Here is a 24,573-nt window from a genome sequence, read left to right on the forward strand (position 1 = left end):
TTATATGAATGTCACTAGCTTTTAAGTGAATATAGTTTTTCAGGAGCATAGTTCCATACCAAGCTTTGGTGAGACTACCTGGAGTACTGAGGCAGAACTTGTGTTTGTAAGACTGAGCTCTAAGTTACTGTTGACTCATTCACTGAAACATACAAGAGGATGCACCTCTCATTTCATATCTGCAAGACAAAGGCCAAATTGCCTTTGTTGCACAACACTGTGCTCTGATTACAAAGGGTCAATATAAGACCATAAGATATCGGAGCAGAATTAGGTCATTTGGCCCCTTCGAGCCTGCTGAGACACTGAAAATTGTGGATCCCATCCGTGGGCCAACACTCATTATGGGCAGAATTCCCACCTTCGGTGCACTAGAATAGCTTTTGGTTGATTGAAGAAGAGCATATGGCCTCAAATCTGGCAAAATCTCATGGTCTATTGAACAGCAGTAATCCCTGCCCTCCAGCATGCTTCTGAGATCTGGACTGTCGACACAGACATCTCAAGGTACCGGAGAGATTTCACCTGTGCTGCCTCTGCAGAATCCTGTCATTCACTAGAAGGATATGCCTCACCCAAGCCAACATCCCCAGTGCAGAGACCCTAGTTACGATCAACTGGCTCTGTTAAACAGACCATATTTGTTTGCATGCCTGATACCAGATTCCCAGAATACTATTCTGAGCTCTGTTTCAGGAAGAGCTCAACAGAGGAAAATATTCAAGGAAGCATTCAAAACTTCCTTGGAAAAAGATCACAACATTCCCACTGACTCCTGGAGTAAGGAGCATTCAAGATGTTGTTGAGAATCTTGGGACCATGCATTGGGAGTAGACAGTAGCCCTATGTAAAGAACAGAGGGAGCACATTACCACATAATGTATCTGCCCATCAGACCCCTATAAGCCATCTGTAGAAGAGTCTGTAGTTCTTTGCTGTCATCCTTAATCCCAAAGGATTGTGTAAGGAGTAAAAGACTGTGGACAGGAAGGACACGCTTGCTGTAGAGGTTCACTCAGCTGGGTCTGGGGACAGGTGATTAACATGAGGACAGACTCAGCCTGTGGTCTGGAGCTTAGGATAAGAGGTGATCTCATAAAGTGTTTGCCGGGTGGAAACAGTGAATATTACCCAGCCCCCCAAGATTGTATTGTATCAGAATAAGATATGAAGCAGTTGAGAGGAATTTATCTGTGAATCTTTGGAATTTTACTGAGTATAATAGATGGGGAAGATCTTTCAATGAACAGCAAACCACCCGAATTCAGAAGTTGCTTGGCTTCACACCACACTGTTTCTTACCAGGCTCAATTTTATATTGCGCTTTGAGACTCTGCGCAGCACAGAGCTTTTCCACCTGTTAGTGGCTAGCTTTACTTTGAAATGACCTAGTCAACCAATTAGCCTCAGGCATCAGTTGTCAAATGCTATTGCTGGTCTGTGACTTCCGCAGATGTGGGCAAATGCTAATGATGGGAAGTGTGGCAGTGTTAGACCTGTTTAATGAAATACTCTTCCACACTTGTGTCACAGTGGCTTACAGTGCAGTGTAACGTATTTCAAGCAAACGGTAAGGATTGAGTATGAGTATTGAATCACAAACCTTTTGATAGGTTGTATCACATCTTGAATGATGGTCACCAAGCATCATCCATTAGCCCTTCACTCATAATTAACTATCTCACATTCAGCATTACAGCCATGATTTCCCAAGAGAGGTGAAATGCATAGCAAGTTGAAATCATTCAATACATTCAGCATAACAGAATCACTCAGGAGGAATGGAGACAGGCTAACCCCTATTGACATCAATGGATCTGGGGTTGAGAGGGTGAACAGCTTTAAGTTCCTTGGCATAAACATCACCGAGAATCTCATGGTCTGAACACACTGGCTATGTGGTGAAAAAGGCACAATAGCACCTCTTTCACCTCAGACGATTGAAGTTTGATGAGGGCCCCCAAATCCTATGGACTTTCTACAGGAGCACAATTGAGAGCATACAAAGAATAAAAAATACTGCAGAACAGGAATAACAAGGTCATGAGACATTTCTCTATTTCTGGTGGAAATCTTTCTAAAAGTTAAATAGGTAGTGTTCCTGGGTTCATATACTATTCAATGTTTTGATATTTGGGAGTGGGAGTGTTTTTGAAATAGAGAGGTTTTAGGGCCAACATGTTCCTACGAGAGTGAAGGCTAAAGGTAGCAAATTCAGGGAATCCTGGATGTGAAGAAATATTGAGGGTTTGATGAAGAAAATAAAGAAAGCATATGGTAGATTTAGAGCATTAAAAATAGCACAGAGCATTCAGGAGTATAGAGAAAGTAGCCTAGTGCTTAAAAATGAAGTTATGTGAGCAAAGAGGGCCATGAATTACCTCTGACACATAAGATCAAGGAGAATTTCTGGGCTTTTTATATGTATATTAAGTGCAAGAGGGTAACCACAAAAAGAGCAGTGTCCATTATGGCCCAAAAGGCAATCTGTGAGGAGCCAGAGAACCTGGGCATGGTCTTAAATGAGAAACCTTTCATCTGTATTCACTTAGGAAAAAGACACTGTAGTTGAAGATTTCAGTTCGGACAGTGAAATTCTAGAGCACATTAAGGATAAAAAAGAGGAAGTATTAGATATCTAAGTGGGCATAAAGGTAGAATAATCCCCAGGGCCTGATTAGTTGTATCCCAGGCTGCTATGGAAGGCAAGGGAGGAAATTGCTGAGTCCCTGGTGGAAGTATTTAATTTTTTGCTGACCACAGGTGCCAGATGACTGGAATACAATACACATGATACCTCTATTTAAGAAGTGCCATAGGGATAGCAGTGCTGTTCTCACATCAGTGAGAGAGAAAATAGTAGGAAAGTCAGATGCAGGATAGTCAGCACGGATATGTTAATGGGAGATCCTGTTTGATAGATTAATTTTTCAGAGTTAACAGAATTTGTTTTTGAGGACATTGCAATTGATGTGGTTTACTTGAACTTCAGTGAAACTCTTGACAAGTGGAAGGCTAGTGCAAGGGTTAGAGCCTATAGGTCCTTTCATCACATGGAATATGTGCCAATCTGAGGAAGATTCCAGAGTATAGTCCCAAAGATGAATTCAGTTTGTTCCCAAGTCCAACTGTCCTTAATAAGCAGGGGCTCTGAACCATATGTAAGTCCTTGTGCTACAAACACCTAATTGTGCAGTTTCCTAGTCTTGACATGATAGACACAGTGTTGCTTTATAGCTAAGTGTAGCCAGTGTATTAACATCAAACAAGCGGGAAGCCTACAAAGAGAGAGAGAGATAGCAGCTAAAGGAACATAAAGGTTGACAACTTTTTAACCCCATCCCCCAAAATGGACAGAGGGAGCTTTCATAAATATCTCACCAGACAAACACCTATAGGCATGTGGCAGTCCTTTCATAAATCTGGGACTGGATTCCTGAACATGTAGGAGTGCTGCCCTTTATCTAAAGCAGGCCAAAAGAAGAACAATGGGATTCTCAACTTTATGATGAAAAGGAGGAACGTGTATGATTTAACTGGTAGGAGTTGAATGGGAGCTCAAAGCAAGATGGAAATTTCCATAGGAACAGAAAGAAAAGTTGTATGGATTTTTTTTCCAAGCTCTAATTTCAACATCCTTGGCTGAGTGGTGCAAACTAACAGTGAAAACTCTTGAGCATGTTTCACTTGAAAGTCAATGTGTGGATTTCATCACCCTTTGAAGACATTGGTTTGCACAGATTGTGCCTCAATAACAATTTCTTATTACAAGCTGAATATGTTTGAGAGAGGAAAGAAAAACTCACCAAATTCTCCAAGTTTCTCAAAGACAGCTCTTTAATTTTAGTGACAACCTTTTACCTACTTGTTGGTTGGGCATGACCTGGAAACGTGCAGTGAGGAAAAACTGCAGATGTTGTTAGTTTATGAATGAAGGAGTTAGTTTACTTATTATAATAAAGTGGGTCCAGCTCTGGGAAATATCCAGTCTCTGACTCTGAAGGTTGCAATCTGATGTGATGCTGGAAAGCCATGGGATAGGGACTGCTGTTTCAGAGATCAGTGTCATTTGGAGCATAGCCACAATTGCTCAGACTGTCTAGCTTTACTCTTGAGCTTTACATAGAAATGTCTTAAGTCTTGATAAGCACATTAGAACCAGATGTTAATGCTACTTAACCATATTCTTCAGTTCCTGTTCAATTTTTCTTTAAAGCATCCTTGTTTGGTCGTGCTCTGTAACCACCTCTGGCATTCCCTGCCACTCAGCTATGCGCCTTGTGAACTTTGTGCACCGATACCTCTCTGATGCAGGCTTCAGCATGATCCACACCGTCCAGGTCCTTCAATTACTCTGCCAGTGAGCAACTCGCTGATGGGGTAGACTTTAAGTTCTCAATGTCCATCAGGGTCTTGCAATCATAAAAAGGAACCACATTCTTCCTGACCTAAAATGTGCACAATACTCAGCCTGTGGTCTAAATGGTGTTGTCTATATTTTAAACAAACCTCTCAGTTATAATATTCTGTTTTAACGAATGAAGGAAAGGATCCAGTATGCCTTTTTAAGGTTACTTCATTGCTATATCCTGCTGTCATTAAGGAATATTTCTTTCACGAATTCCTCCACCACAGTTCTCATCATATGTCCATCAGCTTGGGTTAATTTTTGAAAGGGGCATTATGGGTGATAGACTTAAATAAAACCTGTAGGGACTCCAAAATTTCATTAGGTAAAATTCACCCAGACTGTTAAGGGTTAAGTTTGCCATGTATGTTACATGGAATGTATGTTATTACATTTTGGGGGTAGCGTTTTTTCATATATAACATCACCATTTGTTTGTGATTGGTATAAAGTGTACGTTACAAGTAATTACACTTGTGTCTATTTTTGCTGACACTCCTACAAACCTTAGACAAGGCAATGGTGGCGCGTTGGTTTCATGATTAGAATTGAGAGGGATTGCAACCATTACTATTTGGAAATGAATTTGGGCAGTACAATTAATAAAATTGCAAATGACCTGAAATTCAATGGTGTTATTGACAGTGAGTAGGATAATCATAGGCTACTGGATGATATTGATTAGTTGGTAGTAGAAGATTAAGTTTGATGCTGATGTCCGGGGTAATGCATTTTGGAAGGACTAATAAAGGTGGAATATCTGCAATTGAAAAGCCCCAAGGAATACAGTGGAACAGAGAAGTTCTAACTGCAGCACAGCAGGCCAGGGTGATGAAAAAGATTGTCTTCGCTAGGGGATAGAATACAAGATTAGGGAGATTATGGTAAAACTCTATAAAATATTGTTCAGGCCACATTTTGTGCTGTTTGCAGGTCTGGTCATAGGAAATAAGAGTATTTGCAGGGGAAATTCACCTTGATCTTGCCTGGGATGGAGTGTTTAATTATGAGGAGAAACTAGGTCGTCAGGGCTTCCGTTTTTCTTCGAGCATGGGCAGACAGGAGGGAGGTACGCAAAGTTATGAGAGGCATGCATAGGGTAGATAGTTAGAAACTTGTTGCCCTATCAGAAGCATCTAAAACTAGAGGGCAGAGGTTTAGAGCGGGGCATGAGAGGCTTAGCAGGGACCTGAAGGAGAAGTTGTTCACCCAGAGGGTGATTGTTTGAAAACAGCCTGAGTAAGTGTTGGAAGATATACCCAGACAAGCATTAGAACTGGCAAGGTACAGATGGCTACACACCAAGTGCCAGTGAAAGGGCTGAGTATAGATTGTACTATAATGGTTGACATAGTCATGGTGAGCTGAAAAGCCTATTTCTCTGTTGTAAAACTTCCTGATATCATCCCACTCTGACATTTGGTGGGGGGTGGTGAGTGGGAAGGACAGTGCACATGTAGGAGGGTGGGATGTCCCTGGAGTTGTGTATGAGGAGGGAAGATGGTGTGCATGGGGAAAGACTGGGTCAGGGGTTCAGTGTGTGTGAGGGTGTAGATGGCATGTCAGGGTAGGGTGTGTTGGGCAGATGATGTAAGAGGTTTGTTGTGTGTGAGGGTGCAGATGGTATGCCAGGCAAAGGTGTGGGGGGGGAGATGGCGTAGGAGGTTTGTTGTGTGTGTGTGTGGCTGTGCCTGGATTGTCAGGAAGGTGTACCTGGGGAAGACAGTGCAGGGCGTTTGGTGAGTGTGTGTCTGTGGACATGAGGCTGCAAGGAGGGGGTGGTGTGTGACAGCTAACAAACACACTCTTTCCCCCCCCCCCCATACTCACTATGCACAGTCTCCCCCACCACCACTAATGCAAACCTCCTCTCTTTCTCACTCTCACACCCTCTCTCTCACACACACTCTCGCACTTACTCACGCTCTCTCGCACTCTCTCACACTCTTCTCTCACTCTCTCTCTCTTACACTTCACACCCCCCACCTAGCCCACTGTCCTTTCACACCTCGCACTTCCTCCACACGTTTGTTTGGGACTTTCAAGGCGGCTCAATGCGAGAAGATTTTGTCCTCTTCCCCGTTGGACGTGCTAAATTTGTCAGTTTTCAAAGTCATAAAGTGGTGTTCATATCAGTGTTGTGGGCGCTGGTCTGAAATTACCTTTTGTTTCAGGTGATCTTCCTGTTTCTCCCCAGCAGCGGCCTCTCTCCGGAATGCAGACTTTACTGCTGTGTAAAGCTGAGTGAAACCTGACTCCGCTCGGCCCCATCCCCCCACTTTCCCACAGTGGTTAGAAGTCAGCAGGCTTTCTCACACACCTCCCCTGGGGCCAAAGAGAGGACACGGTGCTCTCTCTGTTTCTCTCTGTGCCTGTGAACTGCCTGTCTTTGCTCTTTCATGTTTTTACTTTCACTCTCCAGCACATTGCTCTGTTCGTGTCCTTTCAAACACGGGAAATTCAGAGGCACGCAAACAACGCTCACAGTCAGGAGTGCTTTTAAGAGTGTTGCAAAGAGCTGTGGCACATAGACCACAAGAACTGCTGTCTCCGACTCTGAATCTCCATCGGGAGAAATCCAGTGAAGAGATGGCGTCGCAATAGCCACACACTGCTGTGGGTGAACTCTGCCGCTCAGAGACAGCTCCCACCTGATGCTACCTGATCGGAACAAGTGACCTCCCACCTCCGTCTGACTTTGTCCCGTCCACCCACGTCAATGATAACAGGCCTCCTTCTGTGTGATAAAAAAAAGTGGGAGAAATTGCATTCACTGTGATGAGAGAAATAATTGGAACTGGCAAACCATTCTCTGTGACAGACTGGCCCAATGTATAAGTTGACAGGCAGCCCATGTGTCCACATTTTTTTTGACAGCCCCTGAAGATGGGATGTGCCAGTATAGTGGTTTAGTGCCTCTGCTTGGATTTGGGATGTTGCCATGAGGTACATGACAAATGAGAGAGTGTGGGCTTTGACAAGGCTGAGCTCCAAGCTTTGTTCTTCAAGAGAAGGACCCCTTGGAGTTGGTCTTCTACATCTTTGCTGGTCATGCCTTCTATCTCTCCCCACCCTGGGGCTGAGTTGTTCAGAAGTACCAGTCCGTCTCCAACTGGGATGTGAGCCAGCGTTTTGGTGGGAGTGATTAGCAGTTTTCGCTGGCATCATTTAAGGTTTCCAGGTTTGGGGTTATGCCCTGGTGTCTGTGGCATGTTGGTTTTGTATAAGATTGAGCCAAGGGGTCAGAAGGTGTTCACTGTTCCTACCAGGGCAGTCATTAAGGCTCCTTGCTGGTGAGCAAAGCTCACTCTGAGCAGTCACATATGGAGAAAGGCAGTGCATAATAGTGATAAGTAGCCTGTGTATATAAAGAGAGAGAAGTTGCACCTGTGTTTACATCAGAACTAGTGTTTATAGGCAGACACTGGGAATATCATAGAGACAGGAAGCACCTGTGTATATATAAAAGATATGTAGTGTCAGTGTTTACAATGAAGATATGTATACCTGTGTAAATAACAGCAATTGGCAGGCCCAGTGTACTAGGAAGTGTTTTTCTCTGTAATGGCTAAAGGCAGCTCCTCAGTTCACAACAGTCAGAGGAGCAATTATAAATTATAGAGTGCCAGATGTGATCTATCAAGTAGTTTTGCATATTCCCTGTGCATATAAAAGCTATGTATATGGAGAACAATCATTACTTTTAATCAGAGAAGGGAGATGTTCGGCAAATCAAGTCCATACTGAGCACCTCATCAGTTCCATATGCCTGCTCTTTCACTGTGGCAATGGAAATTCTTTTCTGTCAAGTGACAATCAAATCTAATCTGATCCAATTCACATTTGAAGACCTTGATTGTGTCTCCACTACTGTAGACAATGAGTTCCAGATCATAATTAACCTGTTTGTGTGTCAATGATTTTCCTCACCAACCTCCTGTAAGCTGTTCTCCAGAATGTTTCCCGTGGTGCTGCTAATGGCAAGGGTAGCTCTGTGTTCACCCTATCCGCAGAATGACGACTTTTGAATTACAAAAAGGTTGCAGATGCTGGATATCTCAAATAAAACAGAAAGTGCCAGAAACAGTTGGCGGGTTGGACAGCATCCGTGGAGAGAGAAGCATTTGATTTGTTTCCTCCAATATTAGGGAGGAGGTATAATTGCTGCACTTTGACACCTTCCTTTCCCGTCACCCTAAGTAATCCCAGTTGAAGCAGAGCTTCACTTGCATTTCTCCCATTCTGGTATACTGCATTCAGTGTTCTCCAGACTCAGTTTCCAGTTGACTGCCATTTTACCTCTCCGTTCCAGAAACCGTACTTCATCTTCTGTCCAGGCAAGATATAGCTCTCAGGTTTCAATACCGAATTCAACTGTTTGAGGTCATCGTTTTATGTCAGATAATCTTTGTGTGCTAGACTGTCTGGTTCTGCTCTAAGGTCATCAGAATGCTGCTGATTTCATTCTTATAACTGGAGGCCAGCACTCTGGTGATTGGTGGGGTACTGAGTGTACTTTGTTCCTTTCCTGAATACTAGTTGAAAGTTAGTCTCTTGGTACCTTATTCCAAGATTTTTGAAGTGTAAAGCAAGTTTTAATTAATTGTTAGTGTGTCAGTACCGCATCACATAATAACACCTCTATGCGCCTGAATGAAACAAGTGGTGGGACAGTCAGCAGATTGCTTAGTGTGTACAGAGATAGCAGCTGTGTTAAACCTGTCAAGTCAAGGGCCAGTCATCAAAGCTGGATAAGTGAGAAGACTATTTCCAACAGTTTTTGTTTTAATTTCATTTCCCACTACTCTGCCTTCTGCCTTTCAGACAACTTCTTACCTCTGCTACTACAGGAACTTTTGTTCCATCTTACTGAGTTTTGCATTCAGACATCTTTTGTGGTGCTTCCTAAACACCATCTGAAAGTGCACTTGGACAAGATGTACTGTATTTCCTTAACTATTCTCTGTTACCTCATTAAAAACTGCGATCTGTCAAGTGTGATGTGCCTTTAACTGGCACTTTTTTGTAAGCAAAATTACCTTGCAATGCCATTAATGTTTCTTAAGCCTTCCATCCCTCTGAAGCTAAATTGACTAATCGGTCTGTACTTGTTTATCATGTTTCTCTACTCTTTGATCTGAAGTGTGACATTTGCCATTGTTCAATGTAGTGACACCTCCCCTGTATCTCAGGATGATTGAAAAATTGTTACAAAACATTCTGATATCTCTTAAGCAACCTAAAGTACATACCAACTGCTTTGCTTAATTGAAGTATAGTTTGCCTTTCTAGTACCTCCTTATCAATTTCCACCCCATCCATTGTTTCTACTGCCTCCCCTTCTATTTAAGTTTTGGCAGCATCCTGTTCCTTGGTAAAGACCCATACAAAGTACACATTTAGAATTTCAGAGCTGTCTTCTAATCTGAATATTAACCTTATTTGCACCCCCCCACCCCCCATATTGTTTGCAACAACAGTGAAGGGAATAACTGGGAAGGAACACTGCAATACTGCTCTCAGATTTGGCTGTCCACAGAGATTGTCACCAGTCCATTTTAGCTTCCAGATCAACATATGAACCATGATGCTAACCAATGGAGGTCTGCAACAGAGTGAATGTCAGTTACATTAGGTGTCAAAAAAGGCTGCTTTATTCCCTTGGTGCATTTTTTAATGTTTCTCACTGCAATTTTGCAATTCATCATCAAAAGATTTCTCTCAGGAGAGAAGCTAACCTTCTGAACAAATGAAAAAAAAATGTTCAACCTGTACTGACTGTATTTGAAACTGAGGTCACGCCAGTTTCAGCAGCCGAGCTGCAGCTTGTAGGTGATGCTTGTGGTTTGTGCACACTCAGAAGCCAAATTACTAAACTATTATCTACTCATAATGAAAGTGTTTCAGAGAATGGGCCTTACACTACATTTGCAAAAGATCAACCTCCTGTCGCACCACACTGCCCTGCAACAATAAAACTTCATGGTTAGACCTGGACAGACTGGACAACTTCGTGAATCCAAGGATCGTCTCTCAGCAAAGGCAGTGATGAAATTATCTTTTCTTCAGTGCACTGACCCACTACTAGTCTATTAATGAATCTGAAGATTAGGAATTCAGATGTTGCAGAACCCCATGGACTTCAATGTGGCAGTGATCCCGTGCTCCTGAATACATCAAAGACATGAACTATCTTGAGCAGAGCTGAAGACATTTGAAAGATTTTATCAATGCTGGTAAACAAAATCCTTCAAATTCATTGGAACAATAAATGAACCAGTGTCAGTGTACTACCCTGGTCAATATCCCTAGCTATGATGCTCAAGTTACACTCACTTGGCTCTGTTAGATAGCCCATATATGCAATGCCAGAATATCAAATTAAATTGACTTCTATAATCTGTCATGGAAAGATATTACCAGGTGGATCGACGGAAAGATTCAAGGATGTTCTCAAAACCTCCTTGAGAAAATGCAATATCTCCTCTGATTCCTGAAAGCTACCAGCCCAGGGCTACTCAGAATGCAGAAAGAACATTAAGATATCTCAACTCTATGCATTGGGAGCACGCAGCAGCCCTGTTTAACTAGCTGAAAGTCAACATCAGCTCACAGTCTACCACCAATCGCCCCCATCCTGTCTCAGCAATTCCAGCATTGGCATCATTTCCCTCTAAACCAAAATGGAAGTGAATTATACAGTATGGATACAGATCCTTTGACCTACCATGTCCATGCCTACCATCAATTGCCCCAGCTGCACTAATCCTATTTACCAGGACTTCATCCATGGTCTTCTGTGCCTTGGCAATTGAAATACTCATTTCAATTATGAGTTCAATTCATTTCAGTTATGAGACCATCCACTCAAACAGTATGTTGCAGATTCCAACCACTTCAGGTAGGCTGCACGTGGAGTTTGTGTGTAGTTCTTTATGCCATGGTATTGTTCTGGAGAAAGAGCAGAGGAGATTCACCAGGATGTTGCATGGATCGGAGGATTCTAGTTATGAGAGAAATTGGATAGTATAGGCAATTTTTTGCCTGGAGCAAAGGATGCTGAGAGGTGACCTGACGGAAATATATAAGATTCAGAGAGAATGGATCATAAAAACCCTTTTTGCATGGTTAAGTTATCAAAAAAAAACAAGAGGCCATAGTTTTAAGTTGAGAGTTAGGGAGTTCTAAAGAGAATATGAGGAGCAGGTATTTTTTTTTCACACATAGAGTGTTTGACACATTGCCAGAGGGGGAATCTGATACAATGACCAGATTTAAGAGACATTTGGACAGACATAAAGCATAGAAGGATACAGTCCTAATATGGGTAGATGGGATTAGTGTAGACGGGCACAAAGGTTGGCATGGAACATGATGGGCTGAAGGGGCTATTTCTTTGCTGTACACTTCAATAAAAGAATTAAAGTGACAATGTTCTTTCTTAGATCTCTTTTAATCTCTTCCCCACCTCAGTTTCTTTCACTGCAAAGCAAACAAACCCAGCCTATCTAATCTCTCCTTAGAAATGAAGTATTCTGTCCCATGCAACTTCGTGGTGAATATCCTCTGCTCTCTCTCCAGTGCAAGCTGATCCTTCCTATAGTGTCCTACAGAGCCTTCCCACACTTGTATTTGGTGCCTCAGCTGATGAAACAAAGTATTGCATTTGCCTTCTTCACTATCAAGTTTCTCTGTCTTGTTTCTTTAAGGGACCTTTGTATAAATACACTGTTTCCTCCGTCCAGTATCTTCAGGACCTTATCATTGACTCAACTTCACTTTGCCCCATCATTGAAATAGACTCACTTTCAAGGACGCTTCATCTCATGTTCTCAATATTTGTTGCTTATTTATTTATTATTTTTATTTCTTTATCTTTTTATTTGCAGTTTGTTGTCTTCTGCACATTGGTTGTATGCCCAAGTTGGTGCAGTGTTTCATTGATTCTGTCACGGTTATTATTCTATCATGGATTTGATGAGTATGCCCGCAAGAAAGTGAATTTCAAGGTGTATATGGTGATATGTAGGCACTTTGATAATAAACTTACTTTGAACTGTACTTGTCCTAACTTTATCAGCCTTCCCAAAATGATCACTTTACATTTGCAGAATTAAATTCCAACTGCTATTTCTGTGCCCATTTTGCCAACTCATCAATATCACTTAGCATCTGAAGACCACTCTCCCCACCATCAATCAGAACACTGATTTTCACCTCATCTGTAAACTTAGGAGATCTGTTGTTTTCTCATCACTTTGGATCCAGGAATATTAAGTGACTAATCGTGCACTTTTCTGTGAGTCATGTTTCAGTGAACACCATGCATTATAATCCCACACTGCTATTTGTGTTTGCAAATCACTGGCTTCATTATGAAACTTTTTGTTTAAATACGTGCATTCTAAACCTGTTGTTGTAATCCCAGCAATCTCTCTTAATCTGCTTCCATTTAATTATTGCATTGCTTCCTTCTCTATTGCTGTTTAACACTTTATGCACCCAATTTCTTTTTAACTTCTGTTTGATCTTGACCATTTGCTTGCTAATTTAGTTTAATCACTCCCTAGTCATATCAGTGAGCCAGGTGTGTTGACCCTTGTTTTATTAAAGTACAACGTCCATTTTCAATGAGTCCTTCTGCCCCAGAACTGATCTAAGAGGTCCAAGACCTTGAAGTCATTCTCCTTTATCATGTCCTCTGACATGAATAAAGCTGCCTAGAATGTGGGCCTAGGAGTGACTCAACATTCAAAACATCATCTCTCAACTTTCTCCCTGCCTTCTGACTCAGTTGGACCACAACCCTATTTCCTGTGATATTGGTGGTTCCAACATGAAGCACAACATTTGGCTCCTTCATTTCTCCTTTGAAATTTCTGCATCCTTACTGTGATGTAAATGTTAGTTTCAGGGAGATGCAACACTCCAAATGCCATCTATAAACTTGCTGATGATAGAACCATTGTTGGTAGGATCTCAGATGGTGATGAAAGGGCATACAGGAGCAAGATATACCAGCTATTTGAGTGGCGTCACAGCAACAACCTTGCACTCAAAGAGCTGATTGGTGACTTCAGGAAAGGTAAAACAAGGGAACATGACCAATTCTCATAGAGGGATCAGAACTGGAGAGAGTGAGCAATTTCAAGTTTGTGGGTGTCAAGATCTCTGAGTATCAAACCTGTTTCCAACATATTGATGCAGCTATAATGAAGGCAAGATAATGGCTATACTTAATTAGAAGTTTGAAAAGATTTGGTTTCTCACCTAAACCACTCAAACTTCTATGATGTACTGTGGAGAGTGTTCTGTTAGGCTGCATAACTGTCTGGTATGGGTTGGGTGGAGGGCTTCAGGACTGGACCAAAAGAAGCTACAGTAAGTTGTAAAATTAGTCAGCTCCATCTTGGGTACTAGCTACCATAGTACGTATCTGAGACAGGCGGCGTCCATCATTAAGGACCCACATCACTCAGGACTCTTCTCATTGTTACCCTCATGAAGGCGGTACAGAAACCTGAAGGCACATACTCAGCATTTCAGGAACAGCTTCTTCCCGTCTGCCATCCAATTCCTAAATGGACATTGAACCTATGTTGACTACCTCACTTTTTTTAAAATATACTATTCCTGTTTTGCACTATTTTAATCTAACTATTTAATATACACTATATACTTACTGTAATTGATTTATTTTTTTCTCTTTTTAAGTTTCCATGTATTGCACTGTACTGCTACTGTTGTTAACAAATTTCACAACACATGCCAGTGATAATAAACCTGATTCTGATTCTGATAAAAAGAAAAATGCTGGAAGCTCAGGTAGCTCCTATGGAAAGGGAAGCTTTCTGAACTGGGAATGCAACAGAGTAAATTGGTTTACATTTTTGGAGATGACAGGGAAGGTATGGAGGAGACAAAGAAAATACCTTTGCATGGGTGAAGGAAGTATGCTGAAGTTATCCCAGTGGTTACATCTAGTTAATAAATTAATGAGACAGATAGGGAAAACAAAGAGACATATCAGTGAGAATCTCTCCATTCATTGTCGGCATTCAATGCAAAGTCTCTAATTGTCAATATCTTTGGAATCAACTTGAAACAATGGGATTAGCCAGAGATTAGATACCCATCTCATCTTCCTACACCCCGAGTTCCACTACCTACAACTCACCAACTGGGGGAGTTGGACTGTTTGCCACTTGCCTCGATGATTGCAGCAAAAACAACTGTCAACAAGTTCGACACTATCTAGGAGAAAGCATCCCACTTGCTCTGTAATCTGTCAACCTCCCTAAACATTCCTTCCCTCCACCACTAGCACACAGCAGCTGCAGGGTACAGCATCTACAAGATATACACACACTTAATCGGGCTACTTTGACAGGGCCTCCAAAATGCACAACATCAGCCCCAAAAAAGGACAAGGGCAGCAGGCAAATGGGAAGACTGCCAATTGCAGCTTTCCCTTCCTGAGAAACAAACAAATAATTTTCTCAAATTCTGTTCATGAAATAATTTGTTTGCAAGTTGGAACGTGTTCTTAACTTCTGTGTCTGGTATCACACCGCCAGCATTCTTGCCTGGTACTGATATACCCTTACTATGTGGTCTCACTAGCTTGTTCCCAAAAACCCACGGTCACTTCTCTGTGACTTCAGTGCCCGGGGTCTCCAAATTGTATCCTCAATGTCTAGAGTCACCAACTTCTTCAGTGCCAGGGTCATTCAGACCTCATGGCCTGGTGTCACTGGCCTGTGACCTCATTTTCTTCAGTTAATTCTTTGAACAAACCATAATTTATCATAATTTTGCATTGCACTTATGAATAACTGAACTTAAAGGGACACATCACTTCATACATTAGTAAATTAGACATTCCCATATTTGATGTTGGAGTTTAAACTAAGTAAGTGTGAGGTCTAATGTAAAGGGAAACTATACAGTGAATGGTAGGGTTCTTGATATATGGAAGGATCCTGGGGTCCAGGTCCATAGTTCACTGAAAGAACCCTACCATATTATGATTAGGAGTAGTCAGCATGACTTTGTTGTGCCTTATGAGCCTAATTGAATTTTTTGAGGATGTGACTAAACACGTTGATGAAGGAAGAGCAGTAGATGTAGTGTATATGGATTTCAGCAAGGCATTTGATAAGGTACCCCATGCAAGGCTTATTGAGAAAGTAAAGAGGCATGGGTTCCAAGGGGATATTGCTTTGTGGATCCAGAACTGGTTTGCCCACAGAAGGCAAAGAATGGTTGTAGATGGATCATATTCTGCATGGAGGTCGGTCATCAGTGGGGTGCCTCAGGGATTTGTTCTGGGACCCTTACTCTTTGTGATTTTTATAAATGACCTGGATGAGGAAGTGGAGGGATGGGTTAGTAAGTTTAATGATGATACAAAGGCTGGAGGTGTTGTGGATAGTGTGGAGGGCTGTCAGAGGTTACAGCGGGACATTGATAGGATGCAAAATTGGGTTGAGAAGTGGCAGATGGATTTCAACCCAGATAAGTGTGAAGTGATTCAGTTTGGTAGGTCAAATATGATGGCAGAATATGGTGTTAATGGTAGGACTCTTGGCAGTGCGGAGGATCAGAAGGATCTTGGGGTCTGAGTCGATAGGACACTCAAAGCCCCTGTTCAGGTCGACTCTGGTTAAGAAGGTGTATAGTATATTGGTCTTCATCAATTGTGGAATTGAATTTAGGAGCCGAGAGGTAATGTTGCAGCTATATAAGACCCCACCTGGAGTATTGTGCTCATTTCTGATCGCCTCACTACAGGAAGGATGTGGAAGCCATAGAAAGGGTGCAGAAGAGATTTACAAGGATGTTGCCTGGATTGGGGAGCATGCCTTATGAGAATAGGTTGGGTGAACTCGGCCTTTTCTCCTTGGAGAGATGGAGGATGAGAGGTGACCTGATAGAGGTGTATAAGGTGATGAGAGGCATTGATCGTGTAGATAGTCAGAGGCTTTTTCCCAGGGCTGAAATGGTTGCCACAAGAGAACACAGGTTTAAGGTGCTGGGGAGTAGGTACAGAGGAGATGTCAGGGGTAAGTTTTTTTACTCAGAGAGTGGTGAGCGTGTGGAATGGGCTGCCGGCAATGGTGATGGAGGTGGATATGATAGGGTCTTCTAAGAGACTTTTAGATAGGTACATGGAACTTGATAAGATTAAGAGGTATAGGTAAGCCTAATAATTTCTAAGCTAGGGACATGTTCGGCACAACTTTGTGTGCCGAAGGGCCTGTATTGTGCTGTAGGTTTTCTGTGTTCCTAAGTGGCATATGTAGATACAGTGGTAAGAAGGTATACTTGCCTTCGCTGGTCAGACATTGAGTATATGAGTGTGAAGGTCATGTTACGGCTGTGTAAAACTTTGGTTTGATGTATTTGGATTATTGGGAATAGTTCTGATCATCCCATCACAGGAAGGATGTTGAGGCTTCAAAAATGGTGCAAAAGAAGTTTACCAGTATGCTTCATGGATAGAGAGTATGAGCAATGAAGAGAAGAGAAAGCACTTCAGTTGTTTTCTCTTGAGTGTCAGAAGCTGAAGAGAGACCTGATGGATGTTTATAAGATTTTGAGAGGCATAAATGGGCTGTCAGTGTTTTTTTTCCCTGAGTAGAAATGCCAGTCATTCTCCCTGTGGCATTATGAATTGTCCACCACCACCTCCCCTGCCCCCCCCCCCCACCCCTGTGTTCTGCCATATCCTAAGATGGGGGAGAGCAGACAAAAAATAATGTGAGAAAGTATGAGTTTGTTAACTTTGGTGCACCAAACAAAAAGGCAGGGTATCTTTTAAATCGTTAAGAATTGAAGTGTTGATATTCAAAGGGACCTGGGTGGCCTTGTACTCAGGCCACTGAAAGCTAACGTGTAGTGCTACAAAAGTGTAGGAGGTAAATGGTATATTGGCCTTTATAACAGGGGGATTTGAGTTCATAACATAAATGTCTTGCTGCAGCTGTACAGCTGTATGTTTCTGAACATTGGAGTCTGCACCTGGCATGTTGTTTTTGGCTTTGATCTCTGATCCTAAAAGAGGAATGCTCTGGCTGTAGAGGGAGTGCAACGAAGATTCATCTTCATCAATATGTGTTGTGTTGGTGATAATGTTGGTGATGACCATGATTATTTTTGGCAAAATTTTCTACAGAAGTGGTTTGCTTTTGCCTTCTTCTGGGCAGATGGGTGACCCCACTCATTATCAATACACTTCAAAGATCATCTACCTGGCGTCAGTGGTCGCATAACCGGGACTTGTGATATGCACTAGCTGCTCATACGAGTCAACCACTGTCTGCTCCCATGGCTTCTCGTGACCCTGATTGGAGGTTATGCAAGTGCTACATTGTCCAAGGGTGACTTGCAGGCTCATTTAGGAAAGGAACATTTGCACCTCCTTTGGTAGAGACGTATCTCCACTCCGCCACCCAAAACAAAGATTCCCCACTAGAAAAAAAAAGTAACTGGAGGGTCAGGCAGCATCTATGGAAGGAAAGGACAGGTGACATTTTAGGTGGAAATGAAGCATTTGCAGTCTGTGTGTCTCAAAGATTCACCAGTTCCTAAGGTGGCAGGCTTGCTCTGTGACAAGAGATTAAGCAGATACACCTACTGTATGTTCACTAGATTTTAGGAAAATGAGGAATGATTTCATTGAAATTTGCAAAATTCTTACAAAGCTTGACATCCTGGATACAGGGGGGATATCTGTCCAGGATGAGGAGTCTAGACAAGGGTCATAGCTTTCAGTTAGGCCTTTTAGGACTGAGATGAGAAACTTCTTCTCTCTGAGGTTGCTGAAACTTTGGAATTCCTGGAGGCTTGAGGGAACTCTTATCATTGAGTTCATTCAGAACAGAGATGGGCAGGATTCAGGATTTTAGAGCTATTGAGGAATTAGGGAAGTACTGGTAAGTGTCATTGAAGTAGACTATCAGCCATGATCTCAAGTAATGGAGAAGACTCGTGGTCACGTGGCCAATTCTTGCTCTTTATTGTTGTGTTATTATTCGCCCTCACTAAGCTTGAACTGGCTCTAAATACGTCTATCAAATCTGCTGAGAGTGGTGACATCCATGGGAGCCTGCTGTTGGATTTGAATGAGTTCCTTGTTTTAGAAATTGTTTTGTTAATTGGTGTGCCTGAACACGAGTGTGCTTGCAGAAATGAATAGGTGCCCTGAGAGACTGGAAATCTGAAGCAAAGCACACAAAATGCTGGAGGAACTCAGCAATCATGCAGCATCTATGGAGGGAAAAGAACAGATGACAGTTTGTGTTGAGACGCTTCATCAGGACTGGAAAAAAAGGAGAGAAAGCAGTACTTAAGGGTTGGGGAAGAGGTTGGAGCAAGAGCTGGCAAGGGATAGATGGTGGAAGTTGCAGGTAATGATGTGTTGGATATGCAGATTTGTTGGGTGATATCAGGGAGCTCTACCCCATTGCCAGTGAGAGAATGGGTTGAGGGCAGACATGGGAAATAGAGGAGATGCAGGTGAGGGTTGCATTGATAACAGCGACAGGGAAATGGTGTGGTGAAGGATTCTGGAAAAATATACATTTAGATCAGAGAGATAAACAAATGAAATGGTAGTTGTAGCAATTCTGTGCTGCACGGAAAAATTATTCATATATGTGTGCTTTGGGTCGGCAAAGGTTGCAAAGCAGTTTTGTAAACAGTAACAGCTTTGAATGCCAAAGAGATCAGCAGACACCCTGAGTAATACAGTATGTAGTATGGTGACCAGCAGCCCCTTTCTGTCTGATAAAGAACAACAGTCCATCTATTTATCAGAGAAATATTTATGTCTTGAGTATGTTTCAGAGGAGGACCAACTCTCTGAATTTTCTGGAAAACGATGCCAGTTGTCTGGATTATAAAAGACAACAGACTAAATTATTACCCCCGACTCTTGTGAATATCACAGCCTATATGTATTTAGTTTAGCATCTGCATGTTTCAGAAGATCAGTTAAGTTAATTTTACTTCACAAGTTCCATTGCATTTTGAAATTAGCACCTCTTGTGTTTTTTGAAAAGAATGTTAGTTACTCTTTAATAAGAGTTGGGGGCCCACAATGTGTATTAGATTGAATAGCAACCTCTGTGTGTACTATTAGCATTAGCAGTTGTGTAGAAGCAGTTTATGTTTCTGTGCATAATATGTATCTTACCAACTGTTGTCATTTTATTCCAAAATAGCAGCTTTATGTATTTTATGAAGCTCGGTGGTCCATGTATAATGTAGAGAACAACAAATTTGTAAACCCAGTTGAAATTATAAAGAAAAGCTGTTCTTGTATTATAGAGGCCAGCAGATCTTTTGTTTATTATAGATTATAGCAGCTTCCTTGTATACTTATGACAATAGCACCTAATTTGCAAATTAAGAAGATTTATTATGCATTTAAATCATAACACACAGGAACAGAATTAGGCCATCTTGCCCATCGAGTCTGCTTGAAGGGCCAGATATATAATAATAAACATATCTATATCTAAATACATAAATATATATATGTATGTGTGTGTGTATTTATTATATATTTGTTATAGAATTGCAGCCCTGTGAGAACAGCAATACCTGTAACTGTTAAGAAGATAGCATTCCATGTGTGTATTGTAGTTAGCACCTCAATGTATGTTGAAGAATCAAAGAATTGATATACCATAGGAAAAAATAGCATTCCCAATTTTAATTAGAGATAATCAGGCTTCCAAATATTATAACAACTATCAGAATTAGGTATTAACATTGAAAAAGCAGATCTTGTAGCAATTGCAATAAAAAGCATTTTCTGTGTGCCACAGAGATTACAGTCCCAGTGTGTAGAATTGAGATAAGACTCCTCACCATATTTCTAAATGTTAACATTTTTCTCTTTATAGAGAACTGTATTGCCTGTGTAAATCACAGAGTAACAACTATTCTTTATATGGTAATGTTCATGAAAAACCAGGACAAATACAAGTGAGCTGATCAGTTTGTCTCTAAATCATTAGCAGTGATGGAGGTACTGTACGATTCAGTGGAGCACTTCCTTACCAATAACCTACTCAATGATGCGCAGATTGTTTTTTGCCAGGATGACTCAGCCTCAGGCCTCATCATAGCCTTAGTGTGTGAACATGGACTAAAGACCTGACTTCTGAAAGTGAGGTCAGATTGACTGCATTTGCAATCAATGCAGCATCTGACTAAACACAGTATTAAATATCCTGGTAAAACTGGAATCATTGGGCATCAGAGGAAAACACTCCAATGATTAGAGTTATATCTGGCACTCAAGAAGAAGTTGTGGGAGGTCAATCATTCCAACTCAGATATCACTGTAGACGTTGCTCAGGGCAGTGTTCTTGGCTCAACCACCTTAAGCATCGAGGATCTTATTTCCATCATATGGTCAGAAGTGGAGATGTTTGCTGACGATTACATGGCATTCAATTCATTTTGCAGCATTTCAGCAAATGAAACTGTTCATGCTGGAAAGACCAAAACACTTCTGGGCATTGGTAGCTAAGTTCTAAGTAATACTTACACTACAGAGGTGCCAGTCAATGACCATCTCCAACAAGAAATATTCCAACTACCTACTCTTGACATTCAGTGTGTCCTATCATTACTAAATTTTGAACCATTCACATCCTGAGGAGTGCCATTGACTAGAAATTTTACTGGACCAGTCATACTAATTCTGTGGATACAAAAACCAGTCTTCCAAAGGTGACTCACCTCCTGATACCCCAGGGCCTATGAACCAAGTGCAAGGCACAAATCAGGAGAAAGATGAAATGCTCTCCATTTCCCTGAATGAGTTCAAAACCACAGTTCTGAGAAACGGACAGAGTATTTGATTAGCATCGCATCAACCACTCTAAATATTGGCTGTCTTTACCACCAACACACAGTGGCTTAAATATGCATCAAATTCCATCTTTCATGACCTTACCCTTCCATTAACACTGTCTATATCCTAAAACTTCGCTGTTCTCTGTGCTTTCAAAGAGCTTTAGATGAGCTTGGATATAATATATATTATCCACTCCTCCAACTCACTGAATTAGATTATAAATAACAATGGAGTCCCAGCATCATTCACTGCAGAATCCCATTGGTCACTGGTTTCCAAGGCAGAAACAAACCTTTTATTTCTGTACCCCAGTTAAAGTCCGTGTATGGGAGAACTGTACCCCAATGATGGTCAGTGTGTGTTTGGAACTGTATCACAGTGATGGTTAGTTTGTGTGCGCGTATGTGTGTTAGAGAGAGAAAGAGAGAGAGATTTGTACCCCAGTGAAAGTGTGTGTGAGACTGTACCCAGTGAGGGTTAGTGTCTGTGAGACTGTACCTAGTGAGGATTAATTAGTGTGTGTGAGACTGTACCCAGTGAGGGTTAGTGTCTGTGAGATTGTACCCAGTGAGGATTAATGTGTGAGATTGTACCCAGTGAGGGTTAGTGTGTGTGGGACTGTACCCTAGTGAGGATTTGTGTGTGTGTGGGACTGTACCCAGTGAGAGTTAGTGTGTGTGAGACTGTACCCAGTGAGGGTTAGTGTGTGTGAGACTACCTAGTGAAAATGAGTGTGTGTGAGACTGTATCTAATGAGGATTAGTGTGTGTGAGATACTGTACCTAGTGAGGATTAGTGTGTGTGAGACTGTACCCAGTGAGGGTTAGTGTGAGATGGTATCTAGTGAGAGTCAAACTGTATTCCAATAATGGTTGGTGGCTGTGGATTTTATGTCTCTTTGTAAGACCAAGGTACGAGTGAAAACAGAGACCTTGTCGTCTTATACGATATCAAATTCCATAACATGTTTCAAAGTGAAAATAAATAGTAATTAAGTTGACAGATTTTTTTGTCTCTGTTCTTAAGTGTATGGTCTGAGATGAGCTGGGAATATGTGTGACTCTCATGAGCCCTACAGTTACAAAAAAGTCTTTTACAAATAAGATGAAGATGATAACATGAGGTAAATCTTGGTACATTTTAAAAGTATGGGCCAAAGGAATTTATTTAAGCAGATTAAAATCCCTTTATTTGTTCAAATTTTGGTGCTGGGTTTTATTCCTTGGCACCTAAAGTAGCAGTCTAGAAAAGCAATGAAACTCTGTATATAAATGAAACCAGAAAATGCTTAATTTTTAAATGGTCACATTTACACTGCAGTAGAAGAGGGAGAGGCTGTCACCAGGTGACCCTATTAAAAGCAGAAGGTCTTTTTCAAAGAACAGGAGAAAGCTCTTTGAGGTTCAGAAATAGTCAGAATCAGGTTTATTATCACCAGCATTGATGTGAAATTTTGCTGGTCAGGTGTAACTGATGTATGTATTTCTGAATCAGGTCAGAGTTAAGTATAAAGAACTGCATTAAAAGGGACACTCCAATACTCAAACCTATAGCTTATACTGGGAAGATATGGGGAAATGTAAAACTGGAACAAGGGGGTAACAGGTTTTATAGTAAGCATATTTGAAAAGAGAGTAGAGAAGAAGTATAAGTAGATTACATCCTACTTGAACAGATGAGACCAATTCTTCAAATTGCTGCATTCTGGAAGAATCTAAGGTGCAAGGGTCCTGGGGAAGGACCTGTGCAGGAAGAGCATTGTTACAGTAGTGTGGCTGTTCTATAGATCAACAAATCTTTGAGAAAAATTTGAAGGAGTATTTGTGCAAGTATATTACAGAGGTGTAGAAGGGTATCACTGGAGAGGCCCAATTATTCCTCTATTGGGATGATGTGAGAATAAGAGGCAAAGGAAAATTTAGAGTTCAGAGTAAATGTATTATCAAAGTAGGTATATGTTACTATATACTACCTCGAGATTAATTTTCTCAACAAAAGTATATTCCAGTCAAAAGGAAGGACAGTAAATGTGGGGAGAACCAGCCTTGGATAACTAAGGAAATAAAAGATAGTATCAAATTAAAAGCTCTTCTGTACAAAGTCGCAAAGAGTACTGGATGGTTGGAGGATTGGGAAAAATTTAAAAAGCAACAAAGAACAGCTGAACAAGAAATAAGGAAAGGGAAGATAGAGTATGAAAGTAAATTAGCACAAAATATAAAAACAGATGCATAGCAGAAGTTTTTTATAAATATATAAAGCAGAAGAGGATGGCTAAAGTCAATATAGGTCCCTTGGAATTCAAGAGCAGGGAGGTCATGCTGCAACTATACAGGGTACTGGTGAGGCTGCACCTGGAGAACTGTGTGCAGTTCTGGTCTCCATACTTGAGAAAGGATATACTGGCTTTGGAGGCAGTGCAGAGGAGGTTCACCAGGTTAATTCCAGGGGTTAACCTATGAGGAGAGATTGAGTCACCTGGGACTATACTCTCTGGAATTCAGAAGAATGAGAGGGGATCTTATAGAAACATACAAAATTTTGAAAAGGATAGATAAAATAGAAGTAGGAAAGTTGTTTGCATTGGTAGGTGAGTCTAGAACAAGGGGACATTGCCTCAAGATTCAGGGGAGAAGATTTAGGACAGAGATGAGGAGAAACTGTTTTTCCCAGAGAATGGTGAATCTGTGGAATTCTCTGCCCAGGGAAACAGTTGGGGCTTCTTCACTAAGTATATTTAAGATACAGTTAGAGAAGGGGAATTAAGTATTATGGGGAAGAGGCAGGTAGATGGAGTTGAGTTTATTGACAGATCAACTGTGATCTTATTGAATGGTGGGACAAGCTCAATGGGCTGGATGGCCTACTCCTGTTCCTATTTCTTATGTTCTTATCTTCTTGCAGGCATTCACAAGAAAACAAATGTAATGCAATCAATTAAAAACTAAAAAACAGATTAACAAACAAGCAATGTGCAAAAGAAGACAAACCTTGAAGATAAAAATAAATAAATAATGCTGAGAACATGAATTGAAGAGTCCTTACCAGTGAGTCCTTCGTTTGTGGAATCAGTTCAGAACTGAGCTCAGTGGAGTTATCCATGCTGGTTCAGGAGCCTAATGGTTGTAGGATTATAACAGTTCCTCTACCTGGTGGTGTGGAACCTAAGGCTTCTGTACCTCCTGTCCAATGGTAGTACCAAGAAAAGAGCATGGCCTCAATAGTGGTGGTGTGAGGCCAGAGGTCCTTTAATTCCTCTCCGATAGCATCACTGAGAAGAGATATGGTT

General features: G+C 41.4%; 1 protein-coding gene and 1 long non-coding RNA gene across 7 annotated transcripts in view; one reads left to right on the top strand and one right to left on the bottom strand.

Moving 5' to 3' along the window:
• The window catches only part of LOC132407647 (uncharacterized), a 67,546-nt gene extending 60,693 nt beyond the window's left edge, over positions 1 to 6,853 (bottom strand). For both annotated transcript variants that reach the window (XR_009516545.1, XR_009516546.1), the window contains exon 1: positions 6,571 to 6,853. This is a non-coding gene — a long non-coding RNA (uncharacterized LOC132407647). The remainder of the gene's footprint in view (positions 1 to 6,570) is intronic.
• The window catches only part of exd3 (exonuclease 3'-5' domain containing 3), a 170,107-nt gene that overhangs the window by 133,479 nt on the left and 12,055 nt on the right, over positions 1 to 24,573 (top strand). The window lies entirely within an intron of this gene.

The sequence above is a fragment of the Hypanus sabinus genome, chromosome 18 (genome assembly GCF_030144855.1).
Source record: "Hypanus sabinus isolate sHypSab1 chromosome 18, sHypSab1.hap1, whole genome shotgun sequence".
NCBI lineage: Eukaryota > Metazoa > Chordata > Chondrichthyes > Myliobatiformes > Dasyatidae > Hypanus > Hypanus sabinus.